At 43.3% G+C, this 22,852-nt stretch overlaps 1 long non-coding RNA gene across 1 annotated transcript in view; it reads right to left on the bottom strand.

The window, feature by feature from the left end:
- The window catches only part of LOC139590657 (uncharacterized), an 85,885-nt gene extending 63,529 nt beyond the window's left edge, over window positions 1-22,356 (bottom strand). The window contains exons 1-2 of the long non-coding RNA XR_011679386.1: window positions 22,245-22,356; window positions 16,867-17,026 (exon numbers count right to left, since the gene is read on the bottom strand). This is a non-coding gene — a long non-coding RNA (uncharacterized lncRNA). The remainder of the gene's footprint in view (window positions 1-16,866; window positions 17,027-22,244) is intronic.
- Window positions 22,357-22,852: the final 496 nt, after the last annotated feature.

The raw sequence follows: 22,852 nt of genomic DNA, 5'->3' as shown, positions 1-22,852 counted from the left end.
TTTTGTCATCATCTCCTCATTGCAAGACCCTGAACACTGTGCTGTGAATTATGTACTGTGAATTTCATAGTATTTTTATTCATACTCCAGTTCCTTAAACTCACTCAGTTTTTCTCATATTACATCCCTAATTCTTTTTTCTCCATGGATGATGGCTCATACCTTTCTGTCATCAAAAGATGCCATTAATAATGCCCATAATATTTATTTCAGCTCACTAATGCAAATATTACTCATTATCACTCTGATGATCTCCACTAACAGCTGTTCTCTGATATATTTCTTACCTTAACATCAGCCACTGCCACATCCCCTTAGCCAACTCCTTCTCCACCATACCCTTTCCATAACAGTACTTAGAGTTTCTCCTGGCTTGCTCCCAAGTGAAATTAAACCCAAACAGAGGTGACTTTTCACCCTGCTTTTGAACAGGGCAATGTCAGGTGAATTGGGCACAACACAGCAAATCCAGCTTTCATGTCTGTTCGTTATCCATTTTGTTGCACAGAGCAGAACTCTGAAGGCTTTGCCAGGGAAGTGGTGGTGGAGTGATCAGACTTTCCTTGCAGCTCCCTCCTGCTCTCCAGAGAGCCAGGGAATGCTGCAACCAGTAACTCCTGTGTGCTGGCTCCTGTGCTGCCCTTGCTGGCAGAGAAACCTCTTTGCTCTTAGAGCAGCCAGCTCACAGACAGAGCCCTAGGAGTGATCATGGAACTGTGCTCAACCAACAGCCTACAAACCCTGCTTTGGCCACAGGGAAGGGCAAAGCAAGGTGGGGTGACTTGCTTGAGGTCACTGAGCAAAGCTGAAGCCAATGCTCCCCACAGGAAGGGTGGGAATGGCACACTTCCTTCTTCTTCACCTTCCCACTGCAACATGAGGCCACCCAAGGGCTGCTGCTGGCTGCTGCCTGGGCTGGTTGCAGCTGAGAGCAGGGCTCTGATGCACACAGACATCCTCATGGGTTGCAGACACACACAGAAAGGGCTTGGCTTACATTTTAAACTGTTGCTGCTATTTTAGACCAGTGTGCTTGAATCAAACTGGCAGGCTCCACTGAGAGCTTTTCCAGACAGTAGGGAGCACACTTCCTTTATTTTTCAGCAGCTCAGCTGGAGTCACCCAAAAAAATCCTCTGCATTTCAAAAGAGGCTATAAATGAAATGCTTATGATGTGGCTGCACCAGCTAGACAGGGAGCTCACTATGTGAAAGAAACTTTATAGCTGCACTGCTGATGGGGACTGGCTTGTGTGGGTTTGTGGCAAACCCTGCTCCATGGCCCACGGACATGATTCTGCTCTGCTCACTCTGGGGCCACCACTTAATTAAATATTGCACAGCTTAAAATCTTTATAGGATTTCATTTTTAGAATATGTAGAAATTTCTAGCCTAATGTACTTATGATTCAAATATATGCAGTTAATTGATGTTTCCTGTGGCTTCCAGATGGTCTAAAAGGAACATTTTATATTGCCCTGATTACTAGCACAAGAAAGAGATTTTAGGAAGGAAATGGAGCACTTCAACCTGAGACAAGTATTTGCAGTACAGCAGAGAGGGAGGTCACAGAGAAAAGGAAAGGACTCTCTGGATGTTCTCCTCTGTCATCAGGATGTCATTCTTGCTTTGGTCTCATTCTTGAATGATTTTCAGTATGAGGAAATATAACTAATTTTATGTATTCTTACCTGATAGAAGAGGAAAACAATTGCTGCAATGACTGAACTGCCTACATGGAACTTATGGGCAACTTGGGCATCCATTTCTCCATGAAGAGAAGGAATGAGTTGGGTGTGGCATTGTTCCTGCTGGTGTCTCTCCCAGAGATGAGTCTGGTCCATGCATCTTGAATACAGTGTGATCAGGAGGAAGTGCAGAACCTTCCTTCTTGCTACTGTTCTCTGGAAGTACCTGCTGTATTAAAACCAAGCACTGTTGGGTTTGACACTAAGACTTCAGAGGTGCTTTAAGCTCATTCTTATGGCATATTCAGAGGCACCTCAGCCTTAACAAGACTGGTCAGATTGCTGTCTATCCCTTACCTGGGCCTTCTGCTTTTAAACTGAAGTCATAACAGTTAAAGTTCACTGATACATCGACTTAGTGATCAAATAATCACTGACTTTTTAAGCAATGAAATGACTGAGTTTAGCTCTGAGTGAATGCAGCAGATTTGGTGCAAGCTCTGCCTGTCAGAGAAGAAGTACAGTCAACCCAGTTTGAAATAACTTCTGAAGACACAACAAAGGGAAACATTTTCATATTCTCAGAAAATTATTTGAGAATTCATTCACATGAATGAATGCTCTAGATGTTGCCCAGAGAAGCTGTGGCTGCTCCATCCCTAGGAGTGTTCAAAGCCAGGCTGGATGGGGCTTTGAGCTAAGTGGTCTCATGGAAGGTGACCCTGCCCATGGCAGGGGGTGCAATGAGATGACCTTAAAGGCCCCTTCCAACTCAAACCATTCTATGGTTCCATTAGTCCATGTACTTCATGTCCTAGAAGTACTTGACTGCATAGCTGAGGAACAGAAATAGCTCTACCTGACCTATCTTCCCTTTTAAGCACTTCAGTTTAAAGGTTGGGGTGTTAGGCAGTGTCACTGTACACACTCTTCTAAAAGGTAAAAATGTGTTTGGGAAATAGGGTCATGAAGCATAATTCAACCCTGGGAAATGCCATCTAGATCAGAGGCTTTCTGTCTTAGCTGCCCTAAGACAGAAAAAGGCCCAGTTCTCCCCCAGCCAAACAGTTTGCTGTGATTATTTCACACTGAGCTGTGTACAATGAATCACACAGCTCCTACACTCATCTGCACCCTGGGTCACTCAGTGGGGATTCCTCTGCTGCTGCCATTCAAGGCAAGATGCTATAATAAACCTTACTAATAATACTGCAACTTTGTCTGCAAGCACTGTGCAGAGTACAAGGAAGCCATTTGTCTGGAAAAGGGTGAAAAAAGTTTGGACAAGACAGTTTCCTCAGCTCTTGCTTGCCTTTGCTTGCTATCAAACCACCTTAAGCTGTTTAGTGTTTGTTTTGTTCTATTGGTTTGTTTTTGTTGTGTGTTTTTTTTTTTGTTGTTGTTTTTTTTTAATATTAAGGCCTAATTATATCTTTTGGGAAACACACAAGAATATATTCAAAAGGCAAAAATAACCCATTTCTCCAAGGCATCCTCATATTGACTGGAGTATTTCTATAGGGCTTTAAACAGGGAAAAGCATACACTCTCCAAAGCTGGCAAACATGTATGTATTTCTCTGCTGATGCACACAGGGGCAGGAGAAGTTAGCATCTAAAAGCAGGAGTGTTTTTGCTGCTTTATCCATCAGGACTCTGATCACCTCCTGATATTCCAATTAGTTCTGTTATTAAGGACAGAGTAGAATTGGGGTTAGAAGGGTGCCAGGTCAGAGCAAAGGTTTGCCATCTCTCCAGATGAGTTATTAAACCTGACCTCTTTTTTTTTTGTATTTATTTCTTGCTTTTGCTTGGACGTCTCAGGGGACCAGGGTGAAGACCCCGGACTTGTAATGTGGCAGCAAGTCCTGCATGTCCTTTAGTCCAGCCTGGCTGAGTGGGAGCTATGAAATGACTCTCCATTAAGTGTTTCTGATTGAATTGGTCTGTAAGAGGAAGGCAACTCCTTTGCTGAAGCATTTGCCTCAGTCCCATTTGCTCCTTCCCCTCCATTCCCCAGCTCCCTGATCTGGAAGAGAGGCAGAGCACAGGGTCAAGAGCTGCCCACACAGTCCCTGCCCTGCTGCCCTGCACTCCCCCATCCCTGCAGCTCCTGACAGGCACAGCCTCCTTCTCCTCCAGCTCACAGCTCCAGAGAGGGGGATGCTGGCAGAGCAGCTAAAGAGGACAAGAGAGGGGGCTGTTTTCTCCAGTGATGGTCACACATTGCTCAACTTGCTGCATCAGCCCAGCTGGGCAGATCTGTGGGGAGCCAAGGGCTTTGCCCCCAAATTACTGGATCTTGCTTGGCATGGGATTTCTTTTCATAGAGATGCTCAGATTAAATTGTCTTGTGGAGCACCTTGTAGTGCTTCCCCTTTGTTTTTTACCCAGAAGCATCTCATGCCAGTATGAATCTGGAGCCAGTTCATTGGCTTCAAAGGAACAACAGGTTTGCCTGAGAGCAGAACCAGGCCTCACCACAGACCATGAAAAATTTGGGATGTGTGAGGTTCCTGCACATTTAAAAGTTGCATCACACAGGCTGGGCCAGATTATCTGTCCTTTCCTTCCAGCTCCAGAGGAAATAGGGAACAGCTTGATCCTTTAGGGCTGACAAACCCCCTCAGCATAAGGCTGACCACAGAGACTGAGGAGTGGGTAAAGCCAACTATTATGGCAGGCCCCAAAATAACATCTGAGAGGAGGACATGTGGCCAGGCACTGCTGAGCACTGCCTGGGCTGGGCTGGGCTGGGCTGGGAGGGCAGCAGCCTCTTGCTTTGGCCCAGAATAGAGCAAACACTCTGGGGCTGCTTGGGAAGGAGAAATGCTTTTCTTCCTTCCCTTACCAGAGAAAGGGGCACACTGTGGGAACAGCTTTGTGTTTACAGAAAGGATCACAAAGCTCAGAGTGTCCAACAGAGATTAACCAGCCAAAAGCTGTAAAACTGGACACAACAGGGTCCCCTCCTATTGGAAAGGAAGCTGTATTGTTTTCATTGTTATAATGAAGCATTAATTTCACTAGGTACCAGCCTGTCATCCCTCCCAGCACCAAACTGGGAACATTACTGAGCAGCTGGAAGCCACATGGCCGGCCCTGTGTGGTTTTTTTAGCAAAACACTTTAATATCTTACCTCTGGATCCTTCCTAGGCAGGTGGTATCAGTGATGAGGGGTGAGTCAGCTGCACCATGCCTCATTTGCCTCCTTCAATGAATAGCACTTTCCTTCCTCTTCAGTGGGTTTTGGTTTTGTCCCTAAACTACTTGCTCCAGGAAACAGCACACCCTGTGTTTTCTTAAAGAAGCCTATCAGCCCTTCCCCTGGCTCTGCCCTGTCTTTGTACTTAGCCCTTTTTCAAGTAAGGTCACTTTGTCTGTGAGGCTGCATTTGTGCTTAGACTAATGCAATATTATTGTTATCACACTAATTTTTCTTCCTTTGTAACAGTGCAGTGTGGTGTGGTGCAGATCTCTGATCTTCTCTGCACACCCCATTTTTAAAATCAAATTAGAATGGCCTTCCCCAGCAGCACATGTACCACTGAGGTGAACTGCTTCAACAAACAATCCTGGTGCTGGGCAGCTTTTCCAGAGAAGTTCTGTCTGGCTTGAAACAGATGTGCAGTTGAACTTGGTCCAATCAAGGCAGTCACAGCCCTGTGGGTTCAGCTGCCTTCTCCTGCTTGACTTGTACAAGCAGATCCCAGCTGGAATTTGGGTCCTTGCATAACACAGCAGCAGCTGCTGCTGGTCTGCAGCACCTCATCCCACTGCTTGCCATGGAGGCTGTGTTCCCATGGCAAACCTTCTGCACAAGGTCAGGCATGGTCTCTCTGCTGGGTTGTTGGAACAGGGAAGAGCAGGGATTGTTATTGCCTTGTCTCTGGGCTCTGGAACTGGGAGCTGCTGGTACATGGTGAGACAAAGGTCTGGAGAGAAAACACAAGAATGGTTTGGGATGAAATCCATCTCTTTCTGTGAACTGGATGGGATTCTCACTCCTGTTACTGAGTATCAGCAAATGGCATTCATTTCTTCAGCAATATATGCTAATTGGAGCTTTTAAGTCATTAGCAGCTCAGTTTTATTACAGCTAGACATGGTGGGCACCGAACTGACTGTCTGACTCTGCAAGTCAGTCCCAGCCATGACAAGTCTGCATATCAAGCATTAAAACATGGCTGCAGCTGAAAGCTCTTTGGTGGTTTTACTTTTTTTCTTTTCTTTTATTTTTTTCAGTCAGTTTAAATGAGTTAGGGCTGAGGCAACAGCATTTTTATTTAGTTGTGGTTATTAGACTCTAAAGTTTTCTTTAATTAAAGCCAGATCCTGATGCTGTTACTTCTGTTGAATCCACCCAAGCTCAGAGGGGTGACACAGGGAGTTAACAATGACACAGCTTGAATCTGGCCTGTGGAGATTATGAATTCCTTGGATGTTGAGATTCTCATATCATTTGCCTGTGAAGTGCCGTGGAGCTGCGTAAACAATAAATAAATAAATATAATTTTTTTATCATCCCTTTTAATGTTTATTGTCTTACAGACTTGGATAAAGCAGCATTTCCCTGTGTTGTAAGAGCAGCAATGTCCTGGACTCTCAAGGAGTTACACAGGCAATATTATGCACCTGACTTAGTTAATTAACAAAGGAGAAGCCACATTGTGAATGCTGCGTTTGCTTCCCACTGGCTTCTTCCATGCTGTGCCTATCAAAAGAGAACAGCAAACATGTGTAGAGAAATGAAAGAAGCCTCTTTGATTGTGTGGACTTCCTAATAAGTGGCACTTTGCATTTTGTAGATCAAGGTCTGGAAATAACACTGGCAGTAATTATGCACATATGGCATGTCACCTTGATGCACTGGTGTGGAATTGAAGGGGAGAACAAATTTACATAACTAATCACTGACAAACAAGATAAAGTGATTGCTATTAGCAAGTTAACTTTTCTCTACAATTACCACCCTGTGCTATGTGAGATACCCCACCTAGTTATCTCTGTGAAGAACAAGGAGGGCCTGCTGTGCTTCAGATATCAGCACACTGCCTTTTTTGTGGCAAATCATAGAATATCCTGTTAATTTACTTTTCATCCTTGGCTGTGAAACTTAGAATCATCCCCTGGGAAGAAGCAGAGAGAACAAGGCTCTTTCCCTCTGGCATATATAAATAAATTGAGATTATGTATAAATATAAGTTGCAAAACTCATTTAAAACTGGGCTCATTCAGAACACAACATATGGGGGGGCCCATACAATAGGTTTTACATGGGGTTTGAAACTGGATTATTTAATTATTTTCAGGTTTTGAGAGGACACATTTCCATGCTTCTATTTTCAGCTACAAAGGCTGGAAACACTGTCTTTAGCGGTGAGATTTTTCAGTCAGTGACTGGGATCCCAGATGTTGAGGTGTTGGCATTAAATACTTTGGATCTCATAATTAAAACAGGGACTCCTTGAAGGATGTGGTTCTCTTTGTCACCTATATGATTCCTGTCTCTGGCAAACACACATTTCTCTTTGCAAAGAAGGTGACATATGTTTCTGTGTCTGCATGTGGATGTGTGCAGCTCCTTAGATCATGGATAGGATTGCTGAGATGTTGTTCTGTCAACACTGACCTTCCTTTCCCCTTCCACATGCTTCTTTGTGTCCCTGACTTTTCAGTTACACTGTGAAGGGAAATGCTTTCCACCTGCCAACCAGCTTCTCCACTTAATGCATCCTGCTTATCCCTTCCTGTTGTTCCCCTCCCTGGTTTTGCATGTAGGACCCAGATGTGGATATTCAGCAGACCAAGAGCTTGGAGAAGTTTCTTTTCAGGTCAGTGGCACCCTCATCTTTGGGTCACTGAATGATCAATGATGTTGTTTGTGGAGTGAATGGAGCTGGAATGAGTGCAAGGTGCTGCCCAAGTGGCTTGGCTCAATGGAGAGGTGCCTCTAATTCAGGGCTCATAAGGGTTAGAGGAGAAGTGGGTGTAAAGATATGCTAAAGATCTTCATGGAGTCTTGGAACATCATGAAGTCTTTCTGAGTCTTTTTTATTGTTCTTGTTTTTCTGGTTTTATTTTTAGCTCTGCTTAGAGAAATAGAACTTTCAGTCCCATTCTTTGAGAATAAAGAGAGTCGGGCCAAAAATATTTCATTAACTACACCATCATCTTTCTTCCTTCTATCTGGAATGGCCCTCAAAGAAAGGGAAACCAAACCAACCAATTAGCACAGACTATGCCAGATAATTGAAAAAAAAAATGGAGCAAAAGAATAAATAACAGAGATGAAGAAAAGGAACTTCTTGCTCCATAAGGAACAAAGAAAAACCAGAGGATAAGGCTAAGATAGCACATGGTAACCTTGTAGTTCCTTTTTTTCTGCTGATTTCAGAGATGGGAGAGCTCTGGAGAGTTAAGGAAAGATCATTAACTTTTGATGAGTTTTGATGATCATTGCTGTGGGAAAAGCTTTATTTGTCTGTGGTAAGAAAAGAATGACTTGGGTTTATATCAAGTTTATGTCAGGAGACATTTTGTCTTTATTGCACATGGAGGAAAAGAAATGGGGTCTACATGGAGGACATACACTGGCAGTGATTTAAGTGATTGTCTCTGGAAATCACCCCACCCCCAGACTCTTGAACGAGCCACTTCCCAAAGCAGAAAAGAAGGCAGCAAAGAGATAAGAGAATAGAAAGTCAGTGTGACATCTGTCTTGCGTGCATGCTTATGTTTCACTTGCTGATCTGTGAGTTTTTCAGGCACAAAATGACTAAATTTCAACAAGTTCAAATCATGCCTCAGATCATCCTATACAACGAGTTGTTTACCCACTCTACTACAGGCAAGTAATTTCAATATTGACAGATTGGCTAAAGCCCAAATTTGATATGCTGCTATTAGCATATTTTTACTGTTTCTGTGCTTACAAAGGAACCAGAATGTTCCCTGGCAGTCAAGGCTAATAAGTATGCAAATCATGATCTGTGCTTATAGGCACGCTCTTTTTTTGGTACTGAATCATTATGCCAATTTGGCACTCCCCTTTCTGATCAGAGATAAACAGAGCTGCAGGGATTAGGGTGACAGATAATTTCTCCCAAAAACCGTCTGGGTTTTAAAAGATGCAGAACTGTGTTTAATCCTACTCGCTCTGCACAGTGGATTTGCTTGAGGAGAAGCTACTGACTGAAGGGCCAGGACATGGGTCTCTGTGCCAGGATCTGTGAACCCATGAGGCTTTCTACTTTGTTCTGGTCACTTTGGAGTTTATATCTTCGACAGCTAAGAAGCAGCTTTATGTCTAATGATTTTAGGGTCTGAAAGGAGGTTTGCAGTAATAAGGGATCTGTATGAACCAAGAGCATGTGAAACATGATCTTAACCATGTGTAGCATGCATATATTTCTCAAGTTTGCATATTCCATATGTGTGCTCTCCATTCATCACCCTCTCACTGTGGTGATCAGACTTTCTTGGTAAATCCTACCTCCTGAGTACCCCTACAAACCACTCTTCCTTTTATTGCCAGGCTCTGTCACACGAACCTGTATGACTTGAGCATCTCCGTGTCTTCCAAGGGAAATGGCATCACCTTTCCTGTTTATTTCCAGTGCTGCTTTTTAACTGTGGGGCTCCTCCTCCCCTCCTTCAAAGCAGCACTTTGAGAGTGGACCTCTGAAAACCAGCCAGCCTTGCAGACATTGCAGCAGTGGAAGTCGCTGGAGTACATAAACAGACAAAATTATACTGAAGGTTACTAAGGAAGATCAGAAGGAAAACTTAAGTCTCTTTTCATGTCGCAGGTATTTCTTTCTCTCAGCCTCAACCAGTCCATCCTCTCTTCATCCCTTTGTTATCTGCCTCGGGCTGCTCTCTACTTATAGTAATAGCTGCTGTTTAAGTCCCACAGTAGAACTCTTTTATCTCAACTAACACTCCTTTGAGAGCATCAGCAGAAGGGCTGCTAAGTGTCATCCCTGTTGAATCTAAATGGGAGTCTCTCCTGTGTTTGAATATCAATGTCTTTGATCTGGAGTCAGACCACGTAGCTGATGGTTTGGGAGCTTCTCAGTGTGTGCTGTTGCTGATAATTCCTTTTATAATTCTAGTCATTGTCTTCTCACTTGGAGAGCTTGAACATGCACTTTGCTTTTCTGTTGCCTATTTTTGCATAAAGAAATAAAACGGCCTTATTTCATTATTTTGATTTTTTCCCCCTGGTATAAAATGGCTTTATTTTATTCTTTTGGGGCCAGATGCAAGCCTTTTTTGCCAGCTTTGGAAGCCCTGTGAACTCATGGTGTAAAGCAACCTGGACTGCAATACATGAAGAAAGGCAAAAATAACCAGGAAGCCCTGAAATGCCTGCACCCCTGGGGAATGCCAGCTCAGAAAATGCATCTTTAAAACCCCAAGATATGTCTCCAGCTGCAAGATTCTTGCTGAACATCTGGCAAGGCCATGTGCCATACCAGGACTACGTGGGACCTTAATTGTCTGGTGTGGTTTGTTCAAGTGGTGAGGGCTTAGTCTTGGATTTAGAAGCCCTGATCTCATTTTTCTGCTGTGTGACAGATGTACTAATAATTTAATCTCTGTGGGCTCCATTTCTCTTCTTCAAAAGGGGTGAATTTTGTACTTGCTGTGAGAATAGGTAAAGAAATTAAAGCACTCAGAGATTACTTAAGGCAAAAAAATGTATTTTATGCCGGAAAATGTTTAAGCAAAAAATTGAAACCTGGGAGAAATGGGAAATTTGAGTTGTTAGAGAAGATACAGAAGAGCTCATTGAGATAAATAAAGAAAAAAATGAAGAGTTTTTGGAAGAGCAAAATATGTAAAAGGGCCCCCACTCTCCAGGAAAAAAAAAAGGAAGAATGGATTCCATACTTCCTGAAGATTCCTAACCTACAAAACAGAGAGCACTCATGAGGCCATTGGTTTTCCAAGTGATAATTCCAATCCTGAGGTAAGTGCCAAGGCTTCTTATGAAAACTTGTATTTGATACTTAGGTGTTAAGCACATGGTGAGTACCTTTCTGTCAAAGTGGAGCTTCTATTTCTGCCAAAGATCCACCTGTAGAGAGCAACACATGAGCTCCATACCCATAACAAAGTGACCCCTCTCAAGCTGAAGGCTGAATGAGAAGACCACCCTCTATTGCCCTGGTTTTACATAGTATTTGAAATGTCAGCAGCAAACATCTGAGACTCCTGTGCAGAAAACCACAGTGTAATGGAGATGCTTTCAATTTTCCTGTGGGATCTTGCAGAATCTTCCCAAGGAGAGCAGCTAATGGAGTAGGAGGCATTACTTTATGTCACACATGGAGAGGGAGCAGAGCTGATCATAAGAAGGCATTTTTTTATAAAGGTGTGCCTGACACAGCAGTGCAGCTAAGATACTCTAATTTCATGGGGATGTGGTAAGGTCACTAAGCTTTGAACAAAACCCACCCTAGATCTTCCACTTGCCCACATTCCTGATGGAGAAAACATGAGAGCTGCATTTTTTGTAGCCATAGAAACCATTTTGATGATCTAAGTTGACCACCTTCCCAAGAGAGATGAAAGAACCAATCTCATAATCCCTCTCTTGGAAGTTCATCACTGTTATTTGTGTTACATGTTTGAAAGACATGCACTTTAGCCTTCAATACATGAATACATGAAGATCTGTGATATCCCTAGATATGTTATTTAAGCAGTTAATTAGCCTTGTGTCTTATTAGAAGAGTGACCTGGTCCAGCTTCATTTTCTAAGAACTGGCTACCAACATGAGCTCCCAAAGGCTGTCTGACACTTCCCTGGGCAGATCTTTGCAAAGGATGATCAAGAAAACTTTTAACTTCAGACAGAGGTTAATTAAATATATCTTGAGGCTCTTGGATGAGTGAGATGTATTATACTGAGAGATAGTTCTAAATTTTAAGTAATCCTGAAGATCTTTTCTGCCCCTTTTAAATTTTTCAACTTTGTGAAATGTAGAAAAGAGGATGGACTTAACCATTCCAAAAAGGTCCTTGTGAGACCCATTTGCAGAACTGAAGCTGTCTCCTTCCTCTTCTAGCATGTGCTATTGCTTATCCCTACCACAGATCTACTTAAATGGCTGCAGCATTGCACTTGGAGCCCCTTAAGTGTTTGCCACTGCTCCTAAATTGGTGCAAGGCAACCTACATATGACCTGCAGCCAGCAGAGTGAGTTGGAAGGCAGGCAGAGATATCACATCAGCTTGATGGCAGTAGTTCCTATTTTCATGTTATTACCAGGTAGCACATGTTGCTTTGTAGGTGGTTGTTGTTTGTAAAGATGTTATTTTATTTTATTGGACAAACAAATGGCACAATCCTTTTCAACCCTTGTCAAGGGAAAGGTTCTTCTCCCTTGAACTGAATCTTTCTGAGAATCACCATTCACTCCATTTTTGCTTTGATCTCAACCCTCATAAGGATTTTTTTGGTTGCTCTGCACTCTTAGTCTGGACAAGACTGACATCCTCAGCATCACAAGCTTTGTTTTCAGCCATTCTAGGAACTAGGAAGGACTGGTAAGGTATCATTGCAATTCAGCTTCCATGCTGACTTTTGTCATGGCAACTTATAGTTGTGAGAAATGTAGGAACTACATTAAAGAAGGAGCTTTTTGCCCCAAAATAAAAGGTCAGCTTTTTGCAGTTTTCCCATAGGAGCATCCAGGAGTGTTCCCCACCCAAGCCTTCTGTCTGTACAGAGACTGTGGTATATTACTGTGCAAATAATTCCTCATTCAGCAAAATGTTCCTACATGCTCAACTTCACACATGTTTGAGGAAGTATTTGCTGTAGCAACAGAAAAATATTTGTTAATTGAAGAAACTGTTAGCAAAGTCAGGATAAAAGAGGACAAGATGTGTGAAAAGACAAAGCAAAATCAAGTAAAAATAAATATTGCTTTGCTTGAATGGCAGCAGGCTTCTGTGGATGATGTATAGATACTGGATTGGGCACCTGCTCCAGAGGATCCAAGTGATGAGAAGCAATAAGTAACAGATCTGAGACCTTTTGTGACAAACTCCTAAATTTACATACAGAAAATGCCTGTTAGTAGCAGCATATGGTCCCCTGAGGCTCTATTGCTCCTCACAGTTGCAGCTAGTGCTGGTTGAACAGCACTAGGCAAAGAAAGGGAAAACATTCCTTAGAAATGTCACTTCCAAGTGGCTATTGCTTTTTAGAGGTGTTTCTGTTAGTCCTACTGAAAGCATGCTTCAGAAAAGCTTTTAGAAGGCATTTTTGCAAACCAAAGAATATCTCTGTAAAAGCATGCAGTGCAAATTTAAATCTCAGCCAAGGCTGGCAACAATGCAGAAATATACACAACATATTAAAAATGCAGGGAAAATAGATCTTTTGGTAACATTCTTCTCTAGTTTGCCAGAAAAAGGATCTTCTTCCTTGTCTGTGATATGAGCAGCTGCTACCATTTCATCTTAAGGCTTCTCAAATCCTCAGTCCTGGAACGTATTTTGTCATACATCCTTAATGACCCACAGCTTAGACAGAAATAAACAGAGCTGCCTCCAGCCCACTGGCCATGAAATCATTCTGTAGTGATTCCAATCTCTTATGGCCTTGTTAAATTGCCCAGGCCAAATAATTTGTCAGAGTTACCCAGGAATAAAATCATTTTATGCTCTTGTCAAGTGTCACCCAATTCTGATAATGACATTTAGTGATCTGTTTTTCTCCAAACCCAAATTGGAAAACAAAGCCACCATCACCTTTAAAGATGGGAAATTACTGCAGTGAATTTTACAAGGGCTAAAATTCATACGGCTCATTGGTTCAGTTTAGTGTTTCCTTTCAGTGTGCTCTGGATCCAGATGTCCAGATCAAGAACATTTCATGTATTTTGAATAGGGCTCCACTGCAGAAGTTGGACTTTACCTTTTCCTATTTACATCTGCATTTTACTGTAAAAGATTTGAGGCTGTGCCACTGCTATTTCTTTTTTTCTTTATTTCCTCCTCTTTCCCACTTGGAAAGAGTGTAAATAAATGGGAAAACAACCTACATGCCAGAGCACATTTCCTCCCTAGTTAAAGCACTGAAAATCAGCATGAGCTTTAGGCATGAGAGCAGTTGGATTTGAGGTAGAGAACCCCTGCCTTAAATGGTGTCAGTGCTTGTTGAGCAATGAAGCTGCTCTGCTGCCACTGCTCCTCCAGAAGCAGCCTCCAGTTGCTCATACCAGACCTAGCAATGATCAGGGAACACAGGAGACCCAGATAATTTCACATCTAATATTTCATCTGGAAGCCTGTTTCCCATTAAGTGGTTAAGGGGAACCTTCAGAGATTATCTTTAAACAAGGCTCATCTAATGAAAAGGTAAAGTGGATAAAGTGAAATGTCCATGTTCCTTCCCAAGATGAAATTACAGCCTTGCCACAGTCAGTCTCCCACTGACTCTGATGAACTTGGAATAGCAGCTGGGAGTGTTCAGCCACAGGTTTCAAAATCAGGTATTTGCTTTCTCCAAAGACCTTTTGCCTGTAAAAGAGTCAATGGTAGAAGTAAAACCCAAATATCAGTGCAACCACACACATCTGCAGCACATCTGTATTACCCAGCAGCCAGGGCAGGTGCATGACAGCCTCTCTCCATATGCCACGTTCCAAAACCACTGCAATTTTCATTTACAGCTCTCTAAAAAAAGAACAAGAAGCACCCATGAGCTGAACACAAACAAGCTGAAAGCACCACTCTTTGCCTGCTGTTGTCACATGTTCCTGCCTTCACATAGTTCTGCCCTGTATTTAGGAAGTGTCTCATAACTGGTTATCTTCCATCAACTTGAAAACACTCATGAATTCAGGACTGTAAAACTCTCTTGGTGCAGTTAAGTATAATTACTTCTTTGCTGTCTTTTTCTCTTTCTTCTCCAACTAGAGAAACAAAGGAGACAAATTAATCACCAAGTTCTGCCACCTTTATTTAAGCTGAACAGCTCTTTTGTCCCTGAATAGTCATCTTGATTCCTCCTGGCTGAAAATACTGCTTAATTTGAGAAGAGGAACAGATGCAGGTGTGAAATGCTTTGTATCAAGACTTGATAAAGGAAACAGAAACAAAACCTTCTTGCCCTCAATTTGCTAGTCTGAAATTATTAAGAGTATGTAATTCATCCAATAGGATTTTTTGGCTGGGCATTGTCAGTAGTAAGATGTGTTTTAAATTATCTTTCACAAATCCACCATGCCAATCCAATGCAGAGCAAATTTGGCCTTTTTGTTGTTTTTTTTTGGACAGGTTTGTATCTCCTTTCTAAACTCATGATGATGAAAATAAGTTTAATATAGCTTAAGGAAAGGAAAGAACTGGAACTGTTGAATTCTCTGTAGTTTATCACCATTTCCAAAGCAGGGGCTGGCTTTCTCCCAGTGCCATCTCCACCTTCCTAATCACTGCTGAAAATAGTGCAAAGGAAAGCCAGGCTTCTCCCTGTAGCGTTGGCATAGAAGCTGATGGCAGTTTTGGTGGTTTACATGGATTTTGTTGTCCTCAAATCTGGAAGAACTTTTTAACATTTCCACAACAATTACCTAACCTACAGGTAACATTTTTCTACTAAAAGTGTACCTCTGGAAGAACTATGCCTTCCCACAGATTTCCATGGGTTACGCATTCACCTTGATCAACTTCCCTGTTCCTCCCTCAAAACGCATTACGAAAAAAAAGGGAAAAAAAATGTTCCCAGATAATTTGTAGGAGCGCATTATGCTTGCTCAGTGCTGCCTAATAATTAGTGTCACTTGGCATGTTACTGTCTTTTTCCTTCTAGAAGCAAATTCAATAGCTGTTTCAACAGAACGGGGGTGGTTTTGGCAGCTCTGTGACCCAGATACAAGCCTCAGTTTGAATGTATTTTCAGCCTTGCTATCTTGGCTTATCTCGAGTTGGGAATCTGAAGCTCTCTGTGAGCATCCAGCTGCAGTGGAGTCAGGCAGCTGGAGTCCTGGCTGCTTGCTTAGGGCAAAACGTTAAGGGCCAAGCTGCATTGCAAATGCCCTTGGCAGCTGCTCAAGGGAGGGAGGGGAGGAGAGGAGGCAGCAGTATTTGGTTAAAGAGATCCTGGAAATGAGGAACAAAAGAAGGCTTTGCTGCACCTGTGATGGGGGGATGTTTGTTTTTATGCAGGCAGGTCATCTAAATAAAAGGTTTTGGGTTTGGTTTGCTTTGAGGTCCCTCTTAGCTCAGCAGAGTGCAGGGTGAACAGGCACACCACAAATCTGCGAAACCTCGAATGGATCCAGGGGGCTGTAAACAGGGGGATTCACACCATCCTGCTTTCATCACCTGTTAGTCTGGGCAACAGCAGTGTCCTGTCAGAAAGTGATTTAGAGCTGCCCTGGATGTCTGCACTCTGCTGTGTCCACAAAGGGATCCACAGGGACACCAGCCAGCAAGTCAAGTGCCTCTAATGGGACAATGTATTCATTTTCCTGCCTCCAACTGCTGCTGCTGCTGCCAAGGATGTGCCAGCGTGCCACACAGCCAGCCTCATCCTCTCCCTGGCTCTCTCATTATACTGAATTTTATAGGCTGGAAGAAAGGTGCCTGTGCCAGCTTGTTGTCACCTAAGAAAGCTCCTGTTGTTGTGGGGAGTTTCTGACAGCTTCATTTGGGCAGCTTTGTTTGTTCTCTGTGCCTTATTAGCAGCACAAATGGGTGGAAACCAGACCAGCTATCCAACCTCCAGCATATGATCTGGGATAAGCCAGTTCTGGTAACATTTCCCCTGCATTTTGTGACCACCTCAGGAGGTGGGGGTTGGCATGGCTCAGCATCACCTGCTTGCTCCTCACTGTGCTGTGGATGGGGTCCAGCAAAGCTGGGGAGGAAGCTTAGCAGGTAACAACAATGCAAACAGATTGAGGGGATGACTGTGGAGCTGGAAAACATGCCAGTTATCCAAATCCAAATGTCTGCCCCCAGACATAGCAGTCACAATAAATGGACCAAGAAAGCCCATGGAGGTTCTCAAACCAGGTGGAGCTGGGTCCAACCTGTTAAAACTTTCTTCACCTTGATTATTGCAGTGCAGAGAGGTGAGGAATTAGCCAGTTAAAAGAACTGCATATCATGCAAACCATAAACAACATTTGTGCCTAGTCATATCTCCTACCTGATGTCTTCAAATGACAGAATGAATAAATGGAGTTTCCAAAACCTTTAAGCAGAAATTTTCTGTGTTTATCTTCTTCTTGTTTAAGCAAATGGGGAGAAATAAACCAATGAAGTGTCCAGTTCTGATGCACAGAATTGTTTCATCCCAGAAATGAAGGCTGTTGTAAAGAGAAAATGGTCCAGTCAGTTTAAACAAAACATTAATTATGCATATGGTTGATACAGATAAAACCTATGCATATATATGCATACCTTTCCAGCTACAGGTTGCTATCACAAGCAACCTAAGCCTGTGACACCAACTACCATGCCCTCCCTTTTTCTGACTGTGTCAAGCACATGACTGGATTCATTCATTTAAAGTGAAGAAGGATTAAGATGCTCAAAGTGAAGCATGTCCTTCAGGGGTTTGCTGGACAAAGGCCAGAGATGTGAAATGTTCCTCCTGTCTTATCACATACATGAGACATCCACTAATAAACAAATGAAACAAGCTCTGTCATGTGCTAATGGCATTCCTCCCCCCGCTCCAGTTTGCCAACCTACATATTATCCAGTGCAGATCTTTTTTGGATGTCAATGAGGAGAAAACTTCATTAAAGGGGTCAACATTTTGGTATTCATTTCATTTCAAAATTACAACTTTAAGATTGATTTTCCCTTGAATCTTGGTTTTGTGTGTGTCTTGGCACTTACAATGACACCATTTGTAGAGCCCTGAGAGGAGCAGAAGTGCTGACACACAGAGCTTCACTCCAGCTATGGGAAAGTGCCATTATAATTAACTCCAGGGATTCTCTTCATTGCTGGTAAAATTATGTGTTTTCCCCCACAATCTGAAAAATAACTCTGGGGTTGAATTTTTGCTCCAACCCTCACTTTTCACTTCACATGAAGTAAAAAAAAATGTTTAAAAATATATTTTTAACTGTGATCCTCTGCGAAACTTGTACAAACAGCAGTTAACAAAATAATATGTTTCTCCTAATTTATGCAAAGAATGGAAAAGCACTTGCACTAACACTACAGATGGCTGTGCCCTGTCTGTAGCAGCCATGTAAACACTTTGGTGGAGATGTGAAGCTTCTGTGGTCTTAAACACAGCTACAGCATCTACCAGCTCTAATGGTCTGAAAACAATGGCCCTGCCACTGGGAGGGAGCCTGATGGACAAACTATTCCTGTTATGTTGTTACTGTTATGTTTCTGTTATATTTTCCAGAGCACTTGAGAAATCAATGATGCATGAGCCTGGCTAATGCTGAGAAAAGCTGCTGAAAAATCTATATGGGCTTTGTGTTGAACAGCCCTGTTTTGCCAGCATGTAAGGCACATCCTGCACCACAAAATATCACTAATATCAGCTGCTACCTCTGGTTAAAAAATAATCAGCTGTGAAGATGGACAAGAGGTTGTGTCTACATTGAGTGTGAGGGAAGGCAGTGCGATCAACAAAGAGGGATCTTTCCCCTGGGTCAACAAGCTTTGGATAAAATTTTCAGTTCTCAGGAGCTGCCTGTGTCCATCAATCCCACCCCCAAAGGCTGTCCTGGTGGAGAGCACAGTGGACCAGAAAACCAGGGTTGAACAGGGTTGCAGGTAACATGAGAGCCAAAATACAGAAGCAATCCAAAACACATGGGGCTGACCAGGTTAGCCAGGTCATCTGTGAAATGGCTCTTCATGTTATTTATTCCTCTTAGGTGGCAATTCAGACAGCCTTCTTCTGGTGCTTAAACAGAAATGTAAGAAAAAGATCCACTGAAAATAATCACCACAGTCCCAAAGAGCTGAAAAGACCCCATTATCCTGCAGTATTTGAACAAACACCTTCCCACCTCTAAAATATTTGGTTGCATTGAGTGTCACAGCATCTTGGGTGTGTGCATGTATCTCTGGCAGGCTCAGCATCTAAGCAGTGTCCCTAGTGAGCTGATACCTTCTGCTCACTTGAACATATTTCACTGGATAGGAAAGATCAGTGTCATATAAAACATCTGCAGAGTGGGTGAGTCACTGGTGAACCCTCTTTCAGCCCCCTCCTCCTGATGTTTGGAGCATACACTGCATATTCTGTAAATAAGGAGCCTACTTATGCACAGAGAAGAAGGCAAAGTGGTATAAATTGTAGAAAGGTAACCCTTGAAGCTGCACTGGAATCTTTTCTCCTGTAAATAATGTGGCTTTTAACCTGAGGATGAACATCCAAGTCTTGTGCTGAAGCATGTCACAGTGAACTCCTTGCTGTGTTACCTTGGTGGACTTCTCACAGCAGAGGCAATTCAGGGTGTGCAATGGCTGGAAATGCTGAACTGAAACACTGAAGAGTTCCCCTCTGTTGAAAATTGCTCTTCAGAAAAGAGCCAAAAAATCTTGGACTAAAACAGAGACCCTGTGGTACTTTCTGCCCTGGGCCAGCTGTTTGTCTGAGTTTGTGACAACAGCCTGGGTGCATGAACTGTCCAGATCTCACGCCCTCCCAAGCCCTTTCCCCCACTGTTTATTAATCTTTTTTGTGAGAATCCTCCCAGTTACAAGCTCCAGCTCTGGCTTCCCATTAATTCCACTTAAGAACTGGACTGGTGCTTTGGACAATTAATAGCCCAGTAAGTGAAGGAGCCTTTCACCTCTGGGTTGGAAGTTCAGACCCAAGGCACAGCAATAGTCTGGGGAAGTCGTTAGCAGCAGATGGCTCATCTGCAGCCAGCTGACATGTGCTGGGTACCCCCTCACTCCCCTTCTTGCTGCACAAGGCATCCAGCTCCCACACCCTCTGAGCTCCCATGGTTACAGGGATAGACTGATCCAGGCAGGGGAAAGGCTCCTCACCCCTCCCAGGGTCCATAGCACAGTGTCCCAGTGCTGGGGGTGACACCAGCTTGTTTCAGTCCTGTGCTTGAGACAAACCCTGTGAGTTCAGTGAGAATCTGCAGGCCAGACAGACTGACCAGGGTTCATGTCCAGCAGACTCTGCTCGAGGTGGATGGACAGTCAAGATATCAGCTTGCCCAGCCCACCTTGGACAAATTATTTTCACTCATATTCAGACTGAAGCCTTATTTCTTATGTAGCTTAAGTTACATTTAACCCTGAAATTATTTATTCTCAGTGACCCAAATTAATGTCTGTCTGTCTTAGCTATGTCAGGCTGAATGCAGAGAGAATTCAGTGCTGCAGGAAGTTGTTGGATTCACAGTACTGGAAAAAGAAGACCCCCTGCCCCACACACAGCTGCCTGAAGGACCATGCAGAGTGATGCACCCCCTGTGGGCCCCTAGCCAGGGCTGGGGACCCTGCTCATGCCACCCCCATGAGCCTGTTCATGTATGCACTGTCTGCAGATGCTGCTAACAACATCTTGCCTACAATGCTGCACACATGGGGATGCAATAAAAATTCAATCATCATCTCAAAGTCCAATTCACATTCAAAATGCATTTCCATTCTGTCCTCTGCCCTCCACACAGATGACTCCAGGTGGATGCAGGAAGCTTACACCTGTATTTCATGGGGACTTGCTCCCCTCAGTACTCTGCAGACTGCAGAGATGCAAAAAAAACGCCCAGAAAGCTCCTGGTAAATCCCACCTTTTTGTTTTTATTGGCTACTCTGTGCAGGTGGGAGGCAAACCCACATAATCCCAAGTGCCCTCTGCACCCCATGCCTGAGTCAGAGACCTTGCAGCAGAAACAATTCAGGTTTTCCTCAACTGGCAGAGCAGCTCTTTAGAGCAAAGCTGTCATCACCAGTGTCCTGAGCTGATAGTGGGGATGGTGACAAGCATGAGGAGGTTAAGATGAGGACATCCATTTCATTCTATTTCTGGTACAAGGACAATAACCACTGGTCAAAGGGGAGGGCAGGCATGGTGGCATCTCTAAATGCTGCAGCTAAATCTGACTGGGCTCATGAGTCAGATGTCCTTCTAGCATGGCATCAGACAAATATCTGAACTGCAGCCTACAAAGAGTCCTTTCTTTCTATTTTAAGAGCTGTGTGAACAGAACTAGAATACTGCAGCTATTTTCCATTATGATTTATCTCTCTTAGACACTTAGAGTCCCTTCTGACCATGCAGCAAAATCCCAGGCTTGGACAGATCCTCTTCACATGATCAGTGACTTCTGGTGAGAAATCCCAAAGCAGGGAAAAGGATGAAAAGAGGACAGAATTTGGTGGTGAGGACAGAGAGGAAGGAAAAGGGAAGGTAGAGAAATAAATGCAGGAGATGATATGTCCAAACTCATCATTGGAAAGGAAAGAAGGTATCAAAGTGCAATCACAGATGTGAAAAGAAAGCCAGAGGCTATTTGAGCCATCTGAAAGCATATAGTGTGTCATACAGCTCTATAAATGAGATTTTGGAAACAAATGACAATGTGACTTCCAAAAAAGCTCACGGTGCTCTTTAGATCAGCTGGATGTGACAAATCCAGCCTCAATAGCAGGGTGCCTCTGGCCACTAAAACAAAGAAGCTTCAGGTCAGACCCAGAAGTCTCTTTGGTGAAACCTTCCTTCTGGGGCAGTGCCTCTGCTCCCCTCAGTGTTAAATCTCTCCTGGCTCTACCAGAAATTGCCCCAGCCTGCAAGGAAGGTCTCCTCCAACCTCAGTCTTACTCCAGAACTTTTCTGATTCTGTTACAAAAAGAAGCTTTTTTACCTCAAGCCAGGCTGAAAACCAACAGGTCTTTCTTTTCCTAACCTCCAAGTTTTATGAAGTCACTTAAGAAGTTCAGAGTCTCTAATGCTGTTTCCTGAGGCAGGGTATTTAATTCTGCAGTACAATAGTCTTTTGAAGAAGATACTGTCTGCTGAAAAATGACCCATTCTGCTTTAAAAGCAGGAAATAAAGCTTCAGGTGTCAAATCATGGTACTTTCATTCATTGAAACAAGACAGCACATTTCAAAAGATTCACAATAAAGCCCAGCAAATGACTTTTTCTCAGAATTTGCCCATAATTGACTGAATTCTAGCAGAGAAAAGAGATAATGAGAGGCTGCTCATCTCTTGACCCAGGCTAGCAGCACTGCTGTAGGGCTGTATCTAGAGAGCAAATTGCACCAGCCCTGTCCCTCCAGAGCAGGGTTTTAAGTGTTAAACCCTTGCAGCTGTCCCACTGCTGGAGCATGGGGCCCATGAGGTCTTGCTCCAAATTTCTCAGCCTGCCACTTGCCCCTGAGAGAACATTTCTTGTTTATGTTTCCAATAAAAAGTTACCTTTTTTACCCCCCTCCCAATGAATTCACCAACACAAACATCCTCAGTGCAGGATTTCTAACACTGACAGTACTGCACATCTTTCTCTCTCTGGGGTATTGTTCTCTTCTTTGCAATAAACCAGGTCTGCCACAGTGGGAAAATTCTTAGCCTTACCTTATACACAGCAGCTCTCATTTTGCTTGAGAAGCAATAGAGAAATGCACTGGAAACTGTTCCCATTCTCTGTACTTATTTTATTATTCAGACAAATGTGAATCACTAATCAGCATCTAGCTTAAATCACCACAAACTTCCTGACTAGCCTGCTTTGTCTTTTCTCTAGGCAGCCAGCCCAGCTGGTTCCCATAGGTACTAGCAAAATAAAACCCTGAGAGACAGAGATCTAACATTTGATTTTTGCAAGCAGAAGCTTCTGGTATTGCAGCCCAATAAAGCATCAATCAGCACCCAGCAATGTTTCTTTCTTCTGCTGCATCAGCCCAACCCCTCCCTGACCTGCAATCCCACCAGAGGGTAAGAACCTCATCGAAATATTGACCAAAATAAAGCCCATTCCCATCAATACACACTGTTACTGTGAGTTATAATTTGCTTCATTCATTATTATGCACAGTGACAGCCAAAGCCCAGTGTGAATAAAGGGCTGTGGTGGCAGTCTTCAAGGCTATCCCTTCTCTCTTATCCCCATCTCTTTGTGCTCAGGCAGCAGGGAAAGAGAGGACCACATCAGCTGGGAGAGCTCCACTGGCAGTAATGGCACT

This window comes from Agelaius tricolor, unplaced genomic scaffold (genome assembly GCF_023055355.1).
Source record: "Agelaius tricolor isolate 1412-34295 unplaced genomic scaffold, bAgeTri1.0.p SCAF_5, whole genome shotgun sequence".
In the NCBI taxonomy this organism is placed as follows: Eukaryota; Metazoa; Chordata; class Aves; order Passeriformes; family Icteridae; genus Agelaius; species Agelaius tricolor.
This window is presented reverse-complemented; position numbering and strand designations above follow the sequence as displayed.